Source organism: Panthera pardus, unplaced genomic scaffold (assembly GCF_024362965.1).
Source record: "Panthera pardus isolate Hobbes unplaced genomic scaffold, ASM2436296v1 HiC_scaffold_12, whole genome shotgun sequence".
NCBI classification, from domain to species: domain Eukaryota; kingdom Metazoa; phylum Chordata; class Mammalia; order Carnivora; family Felidae; genus Panthera; species Panthera pardus.
The window spans coordinates 37,067,955-37,087,860 of record NW_026526677.1 but is presented as its reverse complement, the minus strand read 5'-3'; the positions used below and the strand labels follow the sequence as shown (position 1 = coordinate 37,087,860).

The 19,906-nt window shown below is 36.7% G+C and overlaps 1 long non-coding RNA gene across 1 annotated transcript in view; it reads left to right on the top strand.

Moving 5' to 3' along the window:
- The window catches only part of LOC109271264 (uncharacterized), a 221,463-nt gene that overhangs the window by 159,935 nt on the left and 41,622 nt on the right, over positions 1-19,906 (top strand). Inside the window, exons 6-7 of the long non-coding RNA XR_002081903.2 lie at positions 7,552-7,680; positions 8,168-8,282. This is a non-coding gene — a long non-coding RNA (uncharacterized LOC109271264). The remainder of the gene's footprint in view (positions 1-7,551; positions 7,681-8,167; positions 8,283-19,906) is intronic.

Genomic DNA, 19,906 nt, shown 5'->3' with positions numbered 1-19,906 from the left:
AGGAAATGCCTTTATATGTTTTAGAAAAAAAATATCTTTCATCATTTGTTTTAAGCAGGCAATGATTCAAGTTGTATTTTTACTAATTAAAAATGTGGGAAATTAAAACTCAAACTTAGATCTAATGTCTCTTAGTTCATTCACTGAAAATTATCTTCTCTTTTAATTTGCAAGAATATCACAATGTGGCCAAGGAATGAGAATATAGTCATCAACTGATTCTTTATCAGAGTTCTGTAACCTGTTTAAAGATATGAAAATAATATTTTAAAAATGCCAACCATTCTGCAGTTATCTGCACTTCCAAATACATTGTATGTAGATCCATCTGCAAAGTATTAAAAGCCATATATTATGTATTTACTCAAAGGTATCACATATTGAATTACTGAATCTACTTTTCTAAAGTTGTCTTTTTAAATACATAGAGATTTAAGAATTTATAAGAATGCCTAGGATGTTTAGGAAATGAATAGCAATATAATTTGTAGTCCTTTAAAAATAAAATCCCTTTTTTTTTTTGACAAAATGAGCCTTATTTCTCTGAACAATAGTATGTGTGATAATTCCATCATATTCATACCAAGAAATTTCCCATCTACACTACAATTAAAAGGGAATCAATAGTAATATCTTTACTAACTTTATATGTAGCTCTTCATGGACTATAAGAAAAAAAAGGAGATACCGAATAATTTATTACCAAGTGAGAATGTTTTAAAAATGAAAAAGAGGTTGGGGAAAAGAGAAATAGATATACCAAGAGAGAGACAGAAAGGAAAATCAAAGTGGAGGCCATGCAAAAGATCAAAGAAAAATGATGCACCTAGAAATTTTCTCTCATCTTGGTTTATTGATGTTAAAGGCAGTCATGAAAGGTATACCCAGTTATAAAGTTGGAACTAAAATATTTTAATTGTAAATCATGCCTGACTTTAGAGTTAATAAATGTATTGATACATTTTCTCATTACATTTATTTTTTTAATTTTATACTTTGATTTAAATTGATAGTAAATTTAATTCTTCTAATATAGGCTTTTCAAAACATTCTTGACTATTGAATTTCTACTCATTATTTATAGATCTGATTAATAGATAAAAACTGACCCTTCTCCCAGAACAAAATCAGTTACTAATCTTACTTTACGTTCACCACATTAGAACTGTTCTATTCCCATTCCCATCATTCTATCTTACATAACAGTTAGTTATATGACTGGCCCTTGAACACACGTTTGAACTGTGCGTGTCTACCAATATGTGGATTTTTTTTGATATGGTACAATAGTATAAATGCATTTTTTCATGATTTTCTTGATAACATTTTCTTTCCTTTAGCTTTCTTTATTGTAAGAATACAGTATATAATACATATACAATATATGTATTAATCCACTGTTTACATTATTATGTTATGGTTTATGTTATTTGATTGAGTCAACAATAGACTATTAGTAGTTAAGCTTTTGAGGAGTCAGAATTTATATTCAGCTTCTTGACTGTGTAGAGGTTTGGTGCCCCTAATCCCCATGTTGTTCAAGGGTCAACGGTGTATATGGCTGTTACTTTCATTAGAAAGGATGTTTTTTCAAGGCAAGTATTCCTTTCTTCCTTCCTCTCATTATTCATGACATTATAGTGGGAGAGGGGTTCAAACAAAGAATATTCATCACTATATTTTCCACAACTATATTTTCTATCTAGCATTATTCAAGGAACCTGCTAATAGGCCTAGTAATGTATAGCTAGAACTACATGAAGCACTTACTCTCAGGTAGTACAACAAACCGTTCATGTTAATGATGTTGTGGTTCATCCAATCAGCAAATATTTATTGTGCTCTTGTGAGTAGCATGCAAGGTGTTGTGGCTGAAATGGTGAGCAGGACTGACTCATGGAACTTACAGTCAAGTTGGGAAGACAGAGAAGCACAAATAATCTTGCATATATATAAGATATATCAGTTAAGTTACATGCAATATATCAGATAAATAATGTGTTTCTCTGTTCATTTATGTATTCATTTTGAAATCTAGATATTTGTGATAATCAATCTTATTCAATAAAATTGCACATTATTCCAATTTTTAGTCTTCCTTTAAGAAATTTAATGCAATTTTATATTTTTGTTCCTAATGACTCCGCATCTTTGATGTATTATATTCTGAATGAAATATAGTTCTCCCCCACTATTATAAAGTATGTTTTTTTTCCTTAAGTCATCTGTGTCCAGGCACATTAATAATTATCACTTTTTGTTTGACAGAGTATCTTTGATTTTATAAACACAGTATCTTTATCAAAGAAGGATAATACTGTGTATCTTTTTAAATATTCAAACTGATCATTTTTTTTTTCTTAACGCATTAACTTGATCCTCTATCAATAGTTGAGTAGTAGGGCTGATTGCAGCCATCTTTGTTTTATTCCTCATTTTCATAGAAATAAGGTTAGCATTTGCTGTTAGTTTTGGCATAAGAGTTATTTTTTATATTGGCATTTCCTTCCCATTTTCTCATTGTCCTTCCTATAAGGAGTATGCATGGCCTTCTCCATGGCCATTTGACTTCCAGTACCTCGCAGTTGAAGTTGTTTTGGTTCAAGGAGTCACTGAATGTCATGTTCAACAGAAGCTTTAAGAACCATTTCATGATTTTGCCAAGATTCATTTTCTTCTACTTCTATGAGTTAAAACTGAAATATTTCAGTTGTAAATCACACTTGATTTCAGAGTAGGTAGACTACTACATTAGCCAGGATCCAGTAATGAGGAAGATATGTGGAACAAAATTGAACAGAAACAAGCAGAGCCAAAGTTATGCCCTGAATACATGGAAATTCAATGAAGTAATTATTTCTTGCTGTGTGATAATTGCTAAATCATTTGCTTCCAAAAATTCCTATTTTATTTAAATTTTCATTAGAATCCCTGTAAGTTTTATCTAATGACCTTATGTCATCCATTTCTTTTTTTTTTATTAGAGAGAGAGAGACAGAGACAGAGAGACAGAGAATGGGTGGGGGAGGGGTTGAGAAAGAGGGAGAAAGAGAGAATCCCAAGCAGGCTCCATGTCATCAGTGCAGAGCCTGATGGGGGGCTTGAATTCACTAACCATCAGATCACGACCTGAGCCTAAACCAATAGTCGGACACTTGACTGACTGAGCCACCCAGGCGCCCCTGTCATCTATTTCTAGTTATATTATTTTTCCTTTTAATGTATTGATTGAATGGATTATGTTGATATAGTTCCTGAATTATGACAACATTCCTGGACTACCTAATTGTAGTATATTAAACACTATCTATAGTACCTACGTATTAAACACTACCTATAGTATAGTATAGCATACCTATAGTATAAACACTACCTAATTATAGTATATTATTTTTGTTAAGTAATACTCAATTCTGTGTATAGCAGACCCTCTTTATCTGCACTATCCCTTTCTGTGGTTTCAGGTATCTACAGTCACTGAAAGTCTAGAAGCAGATGATAGTCCTTCTGACCTGTCATCAAGTCAGTAGCACTCTGTTGCTGCATCACAATGCCTACATTATTCACCTCACTTCATATTGTCAAATAGACATTGTATCATCTGACATCATCACAAGAAGAAGTTTGCGTATAGTCCAAAAAGATATTTTGAGACTAAGAGGCCACATTTACATAATTTATTTTACAAGACATGTCATAATTATTGTATTTTATTATTGTTGTTCATCTCTTACTGTGTCTAATTTATGAATTAAACTTTATCATAGATACATATGTATAGGAAATTAAAACACAGCATAAATAGGGTTCAGTACAATCTGCAGTTTCAGGCATCCACTGGAGGTCTTGGAACATACTCCCCATGGATAAGGGCGGATGGATATATATATATATATAGAGAGAGAGAGAGAGAGAGTAATAAGTTAAATTAGATTTGTGGCATAAAATTTGTTGACAATACTTTGTAGTATTGTATAACCTGAATAATTTTAATTCTACAGGTATTAGTTTTGCAAAGGTTTTTAAGAACTTTAAAATTTTCTGTACTAAATTATCATTGAAGATGGCAGGCTGAGAATAGGCTACAATCTTCTCTACACTCCAGATTCAGAAAAATTTTGAAAAAAAAAGCCAAAAAACAAGCACTTAAGGTATAAAAAGGGAACATTTCACCACTTCACTTACCATAAAAGAGTTAGACATCTCTCAGAGATGGGCACTATATAGGATGATATGGGAAGTCACAAAAAATAGGACAAAGGCCAAAGGCAAAACCAAATCCATGACTGTTGTACTGTTGTATACATGGAGACAATGGATGCTAAGAGGTGGATGACGCCAGAGAGACCACAATAGTAGTAACCAAGCACGTGAACTCCTAGTGTAAGCTTTCAAACATGAGCATGAGTGAGTGATATCAGGCAAGAGAAGCAGGGAATTGTGGATGGTAAAGGATGGGAGAAATATGGAGGACCCATATGTAGAAAGCTAGCACTGAAAATACCATTAAGGTACTGGCTTCTTGCTTTTTCTGAAACTATACCAGAATTCAGGACACATTTTATTCTCCCTAAGCAGTTTGCACAAACAGAAAACATAGTCGAAATGGAAATATATTCCCAAAGATGAAGATACAGTCAAGATGTCTAACAGATAAAAAATAAATAAATAAATAAATAAAACAAGACACATACAAAGCTCAACATCGGAGAGAGAATTTAAACAATGTTAACTAATAGAGGAGGCAGAATTGGAGTTTCACATAAACATGAAAACACTAATCATAAGAGCTGACATTATTTCCTAGGTGGCCAGCACCTTTTTACGTCTATGTGTTCTACCATCAAATGGATGAAAGAATGCAGGAATAGACCAAAATCCTACAATAAGAATGATTAGCAGTAAAGGAATAAAAGTGATAAATCTCAAAAATGAAAACTGTTGTTGAAATTAAAAACAGAAGTCCAGAATGTCCTGAGAAGAAACATGCATTACGTCTGGAAGATCTTGTTGAAGGGTTAAGCCAGAAAGCACCACAGTTGGAGAGAGATGAGGCATGTGAAAGAAAGATGGCAAAACGTGGAGGCATCTAGCTGTTTCAATATCTGACTTACTGACAGCCCAGAGGAAGTACGTGGGATATAGGTGTGTACAAGACCACAGGCGATCTGTACTCAAGAAGGAGTCTGATGAAAAGAACCCACTCTGTCCTGAAGAGGATAAGTTCAAACAAACAAACAAACAAAAACTAATAGATTTAGACAGAGTCACAAAGAATACAAATAAAATCTTAAAAGGTTCCAGGAAGATATACAGATATGCCTACTGAAGTCAAGATAGCAATGGAACAACATCTGTGAGCAGGAAGACTGCAAAGGCCCACACATAAGGAGGGAGAAAATGTACAGCCTTATATTAATGTATTAATAATACAAGATTACACATCGGTGAACCATGCTTTCATATTGAGTTAGAAACAAAATAAACCCATCAAAGAATAAGAAAGGGCTAATAGAGGGAAAGTTGAAGTTGATGTAATAAACATAAGAGTTAATAAAAATAAAGATTTAAAAGCAATAAATTAATAAATTAATAAAATAACATTCAAACTTTTTGAAGTATGACAAAAAAAAGAATAAAAAGCTAGTCATTTTAGACCTAAAGTATTAAATAAATACAGATACCAAGAAGATTAAAACAATGTTAAGAAAATACTATGGACAGTTTAACCTAATTTGTTTTGGAGAATACATATAAGAAAAATGGCTCTACAAGCAGAGACGTAGAATGAAGGTGGAGTCAGATTGTGATCTCCAGAGACACTGACATGATCTGTGAAGATCCACCAGCCTGGAATGCTTTTAACTCCAGTCATTCAGATTTCAACTCAAATATCAGGTTTTTTGAGGCTTTCTGACCATCCTAATAAAATCAGTTGCCTAGTCCTATATCATTATTCCACTTATTTTTCTCTCTTATCAGCAATTGGAAATTTGTTTTGTTGCTGTGTAATGTTGGACCTGATTGTAGCTACTCAGTAAATTATCATCTGATTAATTGATGGACTGATTAATTAACCCCATTTTATTTTCTATGATTCTTTTTGTTGTTTATTTTCTTTCCAGCACTTCCTACCTTTTCTTTTTTTTCCTCCTATTGGATTGCATAATAAACTAAAACATTTTTCCACTGACAATTTTAAAGATGAATTCTAAAAAACCTTCAAAAAACAAAGTTTCCATTTTATACTTGCTCTTTCAGCACTGAAAAAAGAGGAGGAGGTGATGAATCACCCTTCTCCATCTGGCATCATGTTTCCTTTATCTTGATTGAAAGGACCCCAGAATCATCCCATGATGATTAGGCCCAAAATCAATAAAATTTCAAATAGGCACCACATAAGCTATTATAAATAGATGAACGCCAATCTAAGAGACAGCATCTACATATACACAGATAGGAATAAGTTGTGAGGAATGCCAGTGTGGAATACCGTGGCAGGCCCTGTGGATTCCTGGGAAAACTGTCAAATAGTCCAAGAAAATTATTGTGAAACCAAGGTGAAGGTAGGATGCAGTCATAGAAGCAGCAGGAAGGTGAATCATCAGGGGCTTGATTATTGGGGTGTATTTGGAGTTTAGGGGTGACAGAACACCAAGATGGTGGAAGAGGACACCAGGGGAACAAACTCACCTAAACTGGAATATAGTTAAACAGCATTGGTTCCCTGGCCCGAGACTTTGACACTCAGGCTCCTTGCCCTGTGCTTGTCATATGGTTGAAGGTGTTATTTTGTTAATTTATCATTGGCTAATGAATTTGCTAACAGCACAAGGCAGTGGGGTCAGAATTGAGAAAGAATTCCGTGAATCGTGTATGCTATAATCCTTCAAAACTCTCTTCTCGTTTTGTCAGGCAGTAACTATATCACATGTTTTTTTCAATATATGAAATTTATTGTCAAATTTGTTTCCATACAACACCCAGTGCTCATCCCAAAAGGTGCCCTCCTCAATACCCATCACCCACCCTCCCCTCCCTCCCACCCCCCATCAACCCTCAGTTTGTTCTCAGTTTTTAAGAGTCTCTTATGCTTTGGGTCTCTCCCACTCTAACCTCTTTTTTTTTTTTTCCTTCCCCTCCCCCATGGGTTTCTGTTAAGTTTCTCAGGATCCACATAAAAGTGAAAACATATGGTATCTGTCTTTCTCTGTATGGCTTATTTCACTTAGCATAACACTCTCCAGTTCCATCCATATATCACATTTTTTAAACTGCTATTTCTATAATCTGAGGTGTTCATACTTTTTCCCATTCATAAAGTTAGTGATCTTCATAGCCAACTTGATTCCCTGGCACATTTCAATACTTTTAACTTTGTAGACCACAGGCAGATGTTTAATGTGCAGGAGAATGGAGTGGCTCTTATTCTTGCTGTAGATGTAAACATTTTCTAAGTTGGTATGTTTTGCACTTAATTCTGGATTTTTGCATAAAAGACAGATAGTATGTTGTAATCCTAGATAATGTAGCATGCTTTCTTTACACTAGATAAACGGTTGGCAGGGAAATGAGCTACCTAATTCCTGGGAGACTGACTGATTTAGGACTCCAGTGCTGTGCTCTGAATCCACCAGCACCCAGTTCATGTGCATATTTCCAAAGGCTGCTTGCTCCCAGGTGAGGAGTTGCAAAATTCATGGCCCCAAAATATGTCCCCTTGGCATGTAGATTATTTTGAATTGAAAGCAATCAAGACCCAGTAGACTCAAGAAAAACTTATACCTTTCCCTTTAACTAACCAAAAGAATTTAGACTCGGGGCCTGATTCAGAAAAAGAGTTATTGCCAGAGATAAATTTTCATCTGAAAGATCCATCTGTGTGACAGGGCAAACATCTAATTACCAAACATCTGCGCTTCTTATTGTCCTATAAATTATCTTCCTCCCCTTGGAAGCCCCAGGCCCCAATCCTCTCCCTTAGCTCACAGTGACATATAAGCCTCAACTGACTGACTTGTCTCATATTCTTTATGGGGCTTCCATATGCGTGTAATTAATTTTTTTCTCCTGTTAATCTGTCTTATGTCAATTTAATTAATAGACCAGCCAAACAAACAAACAAACCTAAAGACTAGAGGGGTAAAACATGTCCTCTCCTACACAGGAAATGACTGAGCACAGCAGAAGACTATGACAGACCTGTTCCTGAAGGGTGACTTTGGCTGAAGGACTCCGTGATGACCTTGATGAAGTGTCTTAGAACTGCCCTGGAAAAGGAGGTACTTCTGCCCAAGCGTCCTTTTTTCCTTCTGTCTTCCACATGCATCAAACATGCATTGATCACTTGCCTTGACTCTGTCCCCATTTATCCTCACAAGCAGTTTGCCTAATAAATCTCTTGCACATTTAATTACATGTTGATGTCAGCTTCCCAGAGGACCCAGACTAAAACAGGTACTAAATTGTTCTAAAAATATAGGCTTCCAACTTGTTTTGGGTAATTTCTGGAAAAATTCCCTCCCTCTTTTCTTAATAAATTGTCAGATGAAACCACTTTAGCTTTTGAGACTAAAGAAATGAATAACACCAAAAAAATAAAACTCAGTAGTATAATTGATTTAATGGGCTGCATGTTAATAGATCAGCTATGATGTTTCACTTTTCTGAGCTGTTGCTGGACCATCACTAATGAAGAGGAACAGAATTTGCCACCTCAAAATATACCTCTTTGGCATAAGAATTATTGTAGGCTGCTTTTTAAAAAATCAAAAACACTGAAAACTGACTAGAAGTTACCCTCTGTAAAAAACACTTATATTTATAAGAGAAACCTTCATTTGTAAGGGTGTCTCCTTACAGAGAAAGATGACCAGGTCTCCAGAAATTCTTATCAGTGGGGAAGGCAAAGATTTACATCTGCATAACAACTTTACCTTTGTTTATTGTACTCTTCCTGGTAACCTCCCCAAATTGGCCTTCCCCACCCACTCCAAAATCTTTCTTTTATCTTTAGCTAGAAATGGTATTTTAGGTGGTGACTTAGACCATTTAGGGTAGTTATTCACTTTTTCTGGGTCTCTCCTATATATACAGGAGGTATACATACTATTAAGCTTCTGTTTTTCTCTTGTTACCCTGTCTTTTGTTACAGGGGGTATCTCAGCCAATAACCTAGAAGGAGAGAGGGAAGATTATTTTTCCTACCTTATTCTAATTTTTAATTATTTAGGGAATCCACCTCAGAAACAAACACCTTAAAGAGTATATGCAAGGACTAGAATTCTTTTTTAATTGTGATAAAATCATTTCAACATCAAATGGGTTCCCATATTCCCTTAGTATGTACATTTTCTTTTAAAACATAAGAACATTTTCTGAGAATTGTGTGAGTTCATTTAGATTATTGAATTAAGGGGCCAAGTGTAAAACCTTGTTCCAGATGGTAGAAATACTTGTCACTCCCTAAGACTACTTCAATGCTTAACATTTCTCTCCCCATGTTGAAGACACTTAGCATGGTTAACAGAGTTGAGGGCACTTGCTTTAGGTGGTCGCTTTGTAGGAAATATCTAAAATAAAACCAGGGTGTTTTCCACTTCCTACCTTGACTCTGCCTCAGGCAGCATATATGACTTCACCCTGGTTGTTGATATGTAAGGCCTCCTGCAGTTGGCTTCTCCATTTTCCAACATAGTTTACATGGAAGGGATAGGAGAGACATAGCTCTAATGGCAAAGCCTTGAAAATCCTTGGGAGTTCCCTGTTCCTATAGGAGCATGGTTACAGCTCTGACTCCAATCCCATCATGTTTTCTCTTTAAAATGCTACTAAAACAAAAAATCCTTTAAGAAATCCTACTGAGTACCACTCCTGTTGCAGGATTCTTTTTTTTTAATTAATTAATTATTTTAATTTTATTTTTTATTTTTTAAAATTTACATCCAAATTAGTTAGCATGTAGTGCAACAGTGATTCCAGGAGTAGATTCCTTAGTGCCCTTTACCCATTTAGCCCATCCCCCCCCCCACAAAGCCTCCAGTAACCCTCAGTGTGTTCTCCATATTTATGAGTCTCGTCTGTTTTGTCCCCCTCCCTGTTTTTACATTATTTTTGCTTCCCTTCCCTTATGTTCATCTGTTTTGTCTCTTAAAGTCCTCATGAGTGAAGTCATATGATTTTTGTCTTTCTCTGACTGACTAATTTCACTTAGCATAATACCCTCCAGTTCCATCCACATACTTGCAAATGGCAAGATTTCATTCTTTTTGATTGCCGAGTAACACTCCATTGTATACATATATACCACTTCTTCTTTATCCATTCATCCATTGATGGACATTTGGGCTCTTTCCTTACTCTGGCTATTATTGTTAGTGCTGCTATAAACATGGGGGTGCATGTATCCCTTCGAAACAGTACACCTGTATCCCGTGGAGAAATGCCTAGTAGTGCAATTGCTGGGTCATAGGGTAGTTCTACTTTTAATTTTTTGAGGAGCCTCCATACTGTTTTCCAGAGTGGCTGCACCAGCTTGCATTCCCACCAACAATGTAAAAGAGATCCTCTTTCTCTGCATCCTCGCCAACATCTGTTGTTGTTCATGTTAGCCATTCGGACAGGTGTCAGGTGGTATCTCATTGTGGTTTTGATTTGTATTTCCCTGATGATGAGTGATGTTGAGCATTTTTTTCATGTGTCGGTTGGCATTCTGGATGTCTTCTTTGGAGAAGTGTGTATTCATGTCTTTTGCCCATTTGTTCACTGGGTTATTTGTTTTTTGGGTGTTGAGTTTGATAAGTTCTTTATAGATTTTGGATACTAACCCTTTATCTGATATGTCCCTTGCAAATATCTTCTCCCATTCTGTCAGTTGCCTTTTAATTTTGCTGATTGTTTCCTTCGCTGTGCAAAAGCTTTTTATTTTGATGAGGTCCAGTAGTTCATTTTTGCTTTTGTTTCCCTTGCCTCTGGAGATGTGTTGAGTAAGAAGTTGCTGCGGCCAAGATCAAAGAGGTTTTTGCTTGCTTTCTTCTCGAGGATTTTGATGGCTTCCTGTCTTACATTGAGGTCTTTCATCCATTTTGAGTTTATTTTTGTGTATGGTGTAAGAAAGTGGTCCACGTTCATTCTTCTGCATGTCACTCTCCAGTTTTCCCAGCACCACTTGCTGAAGAGACTGTTTTTATTCCAGTGGATATTCTTTCCTGCTTTGTCAAAGATTAGTTGGCCATATATTTGAGGGTCCATTTCTGGGTTCTCTATTCTGCTCCATTGATCTGAGTGTCTGTTCTTGTGCCAGTACCATACTGTCTTGATGATTACAGCTTTGTAGTATAGCTTGGAGTCTGGGATTGTGATGCCTCCTGCTTTGGTTTTGTTTTTCAAGATTGCTTTGGCTATTTGGGGTCTTTTCTGGTTCCATACAAATTTTATGATTATTTGTTCTAGCTCTGTGAAGATTGCTGGTGTTACACTGATAGGGATCGTATTGAATATGTAGATTGCTTTGGGTAGTATCGACATTTTAACAATATTTGTTCTTCCTATCCAGGAGCATGGAATCTTTTTCCATTTCTTTGTGTCTTCCTCAATTTCTTTTATAAGCTTTCTATAGTTTTCAGTGTATAGATTTTTCACCTCTTTGGTTAGATTTATTTCTAGGTATTTTATGGGTTTTGGTGCAAGTGTAAATGGCATTGATTCCTTGATTTCTCTTTCTATCACTTCATTGTTGGTGTATAGGAATGCAACCGATTTCTATGCGTTGATTTTATATCCTGCAACTTTGCTGATTCATGAATCACTTCTAGCAGTTTTTTGGTGGAATCTTTTGGGTTTTCCATATAGAGTAATCTGCAAAGAGTGAAAGTTTGTCTGTCATCTGCGAAGAGTGAAAGTTTGACCTCCTCCTGGCCGACTTGGATGCTTTTTATTTCTTTGTGTTGTCTGATTTCAGAGGCTAAGACTTCCAATGGTATGTTGAATAACAGTGGCAAGAGTGGACATCCCTGTCTTGTTCCTGACCTTAGGGGAAAGCTCTCAGTTTTTCCCCATTGAGGATTATATTAGCGTTGGGTCGCTCATATATGGCTTTTATCATCTCGAGGTATGATCCTTCTATCCCTCCTTTTTGAGGGTTTTTATCAACAAAGGATGCTGTGTTTTGTCAAATGCTTTCTCTGCATCTATTGAGAGGATCATATGGTTCTTGTCCTTTCTTTTATTGATGTGATGAATCACGTTAATTGTTGTGTGGATATTGAACCAGCCCTGCATCCCAGGTATAAATCCGACTTGGTCGTGGTCAATAAATTTTTTAATGTATTGTTGGATCCGGTTGGCTAATATCTTGTTGAGGATTTTTGCATCCATGTTCATCAGGGAAATTGGTCTCTAGTTCTCCTTTTTAGTGGGGTCTCTGTCTGGTTTTGGAAGCAGGGTAATGCTGGCTTCATAGAAAGGGTTTGGAAGTTTCCCTTCCATTTGTATTTTTTTGGAGCACCTTCAAGAGAATAGGTATTAACTCTTCCTTAAATGTTTGGTAGAATTCCCCTGGAAAGCCATCTGGCCCTGGACTCTAGTATTTTGGCAGATTTTTGGTTACGAATTCGATTTCCTTACTGGTTATGGGTCTGTTCAAATTTTCTATTTCTTCCTATTTCAGTTTTGGTAGTGTATGTTTCTAGGAATTTGTCCATTTCTTCAAGATTACCCACTTTATTGGCATATAATTGCTCATAATATTCTCTTATTATTGTTTGTATTTCTGTTGTGTTGGTTGTGATCTCTCCTCTTTCATTCTTGATTTTATTTATTTGTGTCCTTTCCTTTTTCTTTTTGGTACAACTGGCTAGTGGTTTATCAATTTTGTTAATTCTTTCAAAGAACCAGCTTCTGGTTTCATTGAGCGGTTCTACTGTTTTTTGTTTTTGGGTTTTTTTGTTTTGTTTTGTTTTGATAGCATTAATTTCTGCTCCAATCTTTTATTATTTCCAGTCTTCTGCTGGTTTTGGGTTTTATTTGCTGTTCTTTTTCCAGCTCCTTAAGGCACAAAGTTAGGTTGTGTATCTGAGATCTTTCTTCCTTCTTTAAGAAGGCCTGGATTGCTATCTACTTTCCTCTTATGACCGCCTTTGCTGCGTCCCAGAGGTTTTGGGTTGTGGTGTTATCATTTTCATTGACTTCCATATATTTTTAAATTTCTTCTTTAACTGCTTGGTTAGCCCATTCATTCTTTAGTAGGATGATCTTCAGTCTCCAAGTTATTTGTTACCTTTTCAAATTTTTTCTTGTGGTTCATTTCGAGTTTCATAACGTTGTGGTCTGAAAATATGCAGGGTATGATCTTGATCTTTTTGTACCTGTTGAGGACTGATTTGTGTCCCAGTATATGGTCTATTCTGGAGAACGTTCCATGTGCACTGGAGAAGAATGTATATTCAATGCTTTAGGATAAAATGTTCTGAATATATCTGTTAAGTCCATCTGGTTCAGTGTGTCATTCAAAGCCATTGTTTCCTTGTTGATTTTTTGATTAGATTATCTGTCCATTGCTGTGAGTGTGGTGTTGTAGTCTCCTACTATTATGATATTACTATCAATGAGTTTCTTTATGTTTGTGATTAATTGATTTATTTTTTGGGTTGTCCACATTTGGCACATAAATGTTTATGATTGTTAGGTCTTCTTGGTCTATACACCCCTTGATTATGACATAATGTCCTTTTGCATCTCTTGATACAGTCCTTGTTTTAAAGTCTAGATTGTCTGATATAAGTATGGCTACTCCGGGTTTCTTTTATTGACCATTAGCATGATAAATGGTTCTCCATCCCCTTAATTTCAACCTGAAGGTGTCTTTATGTCTAACGTGGGTCTCATGTAAACAGCATATAGATGGATCTTGTTTTCTTATCCATTCTGTTATCCTATGTATTTTGATTGGTGCATTGAATCCATTGACGTTTAGAGTGAGTACTGAAAGAATATGAATTTATTGCCATTATGATGCTTGTAGAGTTGGAGTTTCTGGTGGTGTTCTCTGATCCTTTCTAATATTTGTTGCTTTTGGTATTTATTTATTTATTTATTTGTATATATATAAATATATATATGAATATCTATATATATTTTTATGATATATATGATATATACCATATATGATGATTATATAATCATGTATATTTATGATTATATATATATATATATATATATATATATATATATATATATTCATCTTTTCTCCCCTCAGAGAGTCCCCCTTAAAATTTCTTGCAGGGCTGGTTTAGTGGTCACAAACTCCTTTAATTTTTGTTTGTCTGGGAAACTTTTTCTCTCTCCTTCTATTTTGAATGGCAGCTTTGCTGGATAAAGAATTCTTGGCTGCATATTTTTCTGATTCACTACACTGAATATATCCCTCCACTCCTTTCTGGCCTGCCAAGTTTCTGTGGATAGGTCTGCTGCAAACCTGATCTGTCTTCCCTTGTAGGTTAGGAACTTTTTTTCCCTTGCTGCTTCTCTCCTTGCCTGAGTATTTTGTGAATTTGACTATGATTTGCATTGTTGATGGTCGGTTTTTGTTGAATCTAATGATAGTCCTCTGTGCTTCCTGGATTTTGATGTCTGTGTCTTTCCCCAGGTTAGGAAAGTTTTCTGCTGTGATTTGCTCACATAACCCTTCGACCCCTATTTCTCTCTCTTCCTCTTCTGGGACCCCTATGATTCTGATGTTGTTCCTTTTTAATGAGTCACTGATTTCTCTAATTCTTAAATCGTGCTCTTTTGCCTTAATCTCCCTCTTTTTTTCTGCTTCATTATTCTAAGTTTGTCCTCTATATCGCTGATTCTCTGTTCTGCCTCATTCATCCTTGCTGCTGCTGCATCCATCCATGATTGCAGCTCAGTTATAGCATTTTTAATTTCATTATGACTATTTTTTACTTGTTTTATCTCTGCAGAAAGGGATTCTAATCTGTTTTCGACTCCAGCTAGTATTCTTATTATCATGATTCTAAATTCTTGTTCAGACATCTTGCTTATATCTGGTTGGTTATATCCCTGGCTGTCGTTTCTTTGTGCTCTTTGTTTTGGGGTGAATTCTTTCGTTTTGTCATTTTGAAGGGAGAAAAAGAATTAATGAGGTAGAAAAATTAAAAGTAAAAGATTAAGTTTAAAAAAATATATTAAAATTTAAAAATTAAAAATACACACACACACACAAATCGAATAAATGATGCTAGGTCCTAGGTATGTTTTGGCCTGGGTGTTGAAAGTGGTTTCACAGATTAGAGGGAAAAAAAGGGCCGTGGGAGTAAAGGGAAAAAAAAGGAAATTCTTTGAGAGTTTGAAAAAATGAATACACTGAAGTAGACTAAAATGAGATGATGGGAGTAAAATAGAATTTGAAAAACTATATACAAAAGTAAAGAAGATAGTAGAAAAAATTAAAGAAAAATATTTTTAATTGAAAGTGAAAGTAAAAATGAAGTTTTTCTCTTTCTGCATTAAAGAAAAAGAAAAGAAAAGGAAAAGAGAGAAAAAGACAAAGACAAAAAAGGAAATCGTTTGAAAATTTGAAAAGGTGAATACACTGAAGTAGACTAAGATAAAATGATGGAAGTAAAATAGAATTTGAAAAAACTTACATCAAAGTAAAAAATATAGTAATAAAAATTAAAGAAAGATATTTTTAATAAAAATTGAAAATAAAAATGAATGTTTTCTCTTTGTGTATTCAAGAAAAATAAAAAAAGTGTAAAAGAGAAAAAAAGAAAGAAAAAAAAGGAAAGAAAGAAAGAAAGAAAGAAAATTGAATAGATGAACCTGCTAACAGATTGAAGTAGGACTGAAATTACTTCATTTTCCCCTAGAGGTCAGACTATGTAGTGCTTTATAGTCCATAAACTAATCAGGCAGTGAGACTTGTGTTCTTAACGAACGAAGTTGTCCCAGTTGGGCGGGGCTCAGTGTAACAGTTCCCGCTCTCCACTAGATGGCGCTGCTAGCCTACTGTTGTGGAGTGTTGCAGTGCTCGTAGGTGTGTATGTGCATGTGTGGGAGTGGTGAAAATGGCACTACCCAGCTACCCAGTCTGTTCTCCCAGATCAGCACTCATCCTCTGTCTTCAGCTTTTGTCCACTCCCCACTTTTTCACTCTCTGTGACCAGGTCCAGGCAATATCTCTCTTCCAAGTTTTGTCTCAGATGCGACTGTTTTCCCCACCCCTTACTTTCAAAAGACTGCAGCTTTGACCCGTTCCGCCCCTCTGTGGGAGGGTCTCACCGAGCAATTGCCGAATGAGCAATGGCCGAATATTAGTTGCACCCAGGAACTTCCACTGGACCCTGCTGCTGCCGGTGCCCCAAAACTGCAGCCAGGTGCCAGCCCGCCCCAGAAAAAGTTTGCAAGATGGTGTAGCAGCAGCGTTTCAGGGATTATAGAAAAGCACAACACGCATCTGGCACCAGGCTTCACCCTTAAGGACCTTGCCCCAGCACCAGCAAATGTGGTCGCCTTCCGGGGTCTGCTGGGACCAGGTGGCTTCGACAATCTCTACCAAATGTCCTTCCAGCAGTGGAACCACTTTTCCTTGTGTGGCCCGAGAACCTTCTGGACCCCACTGTGTTCCTAGGGATTCGCCCTTCCCACCAGAGCACCACCAGGTATTGACCTGCGGAGTTGCAGCCTTTGTGCTCCCCTTGTTCACAGTCTTAATGGAATTTAAACCCTCAGTTTTCTCCTTTCTCCCTTTTTAGTTTAGTCCCTGCAGCTGTTTTCCAATTTTCTACTTTCTCTCCAGCTGCTTTTGGGGAGGGCTGCTTTTCCTGTATTCTAAACCCCCCCCCACCAGTCTCCGTCCTCTTTCCACTCGCAAAAGCACCTCTCTTCCTGCTCCTTCTCGCTCCCCAAGTTCACCTCTCTGCGCTGCGTACCTGCTGAATTCTGTGGTTCAGGTTGTGCAGATTGTTGTGTTAATCCTCTGATCAGTTTTCTATGTGTAGAGGATGGTTTAGTGTTGGTCTGGCTGTATCTCATGGACACGAAAAAAACTTCCATGCTGTTTCGCCATCTTGGCTCCTCCCCTCCTGTTGCAAGATTCTTTACCTCAATTCCCTGAGTTCCTTGTCTCTCCTCTTTGAAGAATGAAGAGGTGGACACAAAATAAAATGAGCATCAGGCAAACGTTTATTGGAGTATAAGATCAGAAAGGAAGAATAGTATGAAGGTCCCTTCACAGAGAGGGGGCATAGGGACTATAGGCAAAGGTCTTTTTTAATAAGGTTATGGTCACCCGCCCACACTTTCCCTTCCCCCTTATTCCTTCTCAGGTTTTGCCCTTATTGGCTGGATAACTTTAAGTAGTGGGCTGTCCATTCCTGATTGGCTCCACTCCATTTTGTGAGGAGTCAGACTATGGTCATACTGTGCCTCATATAACATAAGTTTTATGGTTTACTTATTTTAGTTAAGTATTTTGATGGTCAAATTCTGGAGGGGAACCTGAGGGGAATTAGTTGGTGTCTGTTAGAGAGTTTGCAGATGGTCAGACACTCCCAAAGTATGTTTTTTTTCCCAGCCAGAGACCTCAGGTCCTAACCTTTCTTTCTCTTCCTATATTATCGTATCTTTCCCTATCATACTCTTACTAACAAACCAATCAGTATCTTCAAGTGAAGAAAACCTACAATTTCCTTCTCTACCCCGACCCCCATAAAAAAGTGTGTATGCAGGTGTTGCAGGATTTTTTACCTCAATATCTGGGATTTGTTGTCTTGCCTCTTTGAGGAATGAAGAGATGAACATGGAATGAGCAGCAGGCAAAAGTGTGTTAGAGTATAAGATTAGAAAGTAAGAAAGCTCTCTTTACAAAGAGGGGGCATTTGAAGTTGAATACCCATGACAGTAGTCAAGGGTCCTTGATTTATAAGGTTCTGGTCCCCCCCACACCACCCTCCACTTCCCTTCCTTCTTGTTGCTTCTCAGGTCCTACCCTTATTGGCTTGATAATATAGTTGCTGGGTTGTCCTTTCCTGATTGCCTCATTTCCATTGTATGAGGAGTGATCTATGGACATACTGTTCCTTGTGGGTCATAGGTTTTATGGTGTACTTATTTTTAGTCAGGTCTTTTGTCAATTTCCTGAAGGAAACCTGAGGGGGAGTGGTGGTATCTGTTAACTTCTTATGAAGAACCTTGTGCCCAAGGGGGTTTCTGTGTCAGATACTCCCAGCATTTGTTCCAAAATATGTGTATTTCCCCATCCAGGGACCTTAGGTCCAAACCTTTCCCTTTCTGCCTACTGAATCCTCTTTTGCTGTCATATAGGGGGACAGGGATGTACTTGAAGCAGCAGACTTAGACTGGAAGTTAACAATTGTGAGGCAGGACCAGGGGGCATCAGAATGGCTGCTGTGGTAAGTGGTAGAAACACAGCAGTAGCATGAGCAGTGGCAGAGCCTGGAAAACCCAGTAAATATAATGTCACTCAGAGAGGAGAGCACATCCTTAGTATAACCACTGGGAGGAAAGCTGAGAATAAAAATGAGCAGGACAGAAAAACTGGGGAAGAAGAAGAAGAAGAAGAAGAAGAAGAAGAAGAAGAAGAAGAAGAAGAAGAAGAAAAGATTTGGAAATTTGAAGAACAAAGCACATTTATTAAGTAAACTTCCTGATGCTTTACAGAAGAGGGAGCCCTTGAGCTGAGAAACCTGGACAGCTACTCTAAAACCTTCCTGTCACCTACTCCTAGCACTCATTTCTCACTTCTCACCTGCTGATAGCTGATATGTAGGGAAATTTACTAATAAAGGAGGGAAGTAAAGAATAGAGTGATTAGGGCAGGGATATAAACAAGAGAAAAGAATCTCTCTATATAACAATCTCTATAGTTTAGACTCTTGGATCATACAAACGTGTTACTACTCAAGAAAAAAAAAAACAACGAAATAATTTCTTGAGATTAAGAATAAATGGAAACAAGTTAACCCAGTTGCTTATCAGTTTTAAGGGTAACCACACAAAGAATGGGAATTCACAGCATATAATTTTGACTGTGTATCCTTAGTGAAATGTACTGTAAGCACAGATAAAAAGGTTGATTTCATCTTAGTCAGTGATTTAATTAATAGTAGTCTTATTAGTGATTATATCTTGAACCTGTTTACTTTATATAATGAGATAAAGCAATTAAGTATATTAATTATTTTGAGTCCCGATTTTCAGTGCTAGAGAAGGTAGATATAATTCAAAAACAGAAAACTCAAATAATTTAAGTGAACCCCCTGTTATACTAAAATTGAATTGTATTTATCAGTGTGAATTCATTATTTTAAAACACATCTTCTAAGTGTCTTCTAACTATGCACCCAGGTCTGAAAGCAATGTCATTCAAACAGTGAGCTTATCTAAGCCTAGCGTTTGATTCCTTCGTGCCATTCTAAAAGGCACTAAAAGGAACTAGAGTTCCATAGAAAAATAACTGATTCCCAATCTGGGGAAAGGAGAGTACAAAGGTGCCTAGGATGTTTTTTGTGAATGGAAAGTTCCAAAAAATCTGTAGAGTTGTGTCAAAAATGACACCAGATCCTGCTTGAAGCCATGTACATTGACCAACATTGTAGATGATTTGAGCATCCAAAAAATGATTGCAGTTAATAAAAATATATTATATCTCTATACAAATCCAATTATTGACAGGATTTGAGGAGAAAGAATGAGAGAGTAAGAGAGGAGAGAGACAATAAGCCAGAAATAAAATTTGTCAGTTGGAGGTGGGTTTTTGTGTCAGTCCCCTGTTCTGTGCCAACTCTGTCTGGTCTTCTCAGTTGTCTCAATATCTGAAGCCCCCTTGTCCACTTCTTTTGTCTCAGCCACGTTGGTGACCAACTCCATGAGCACACAA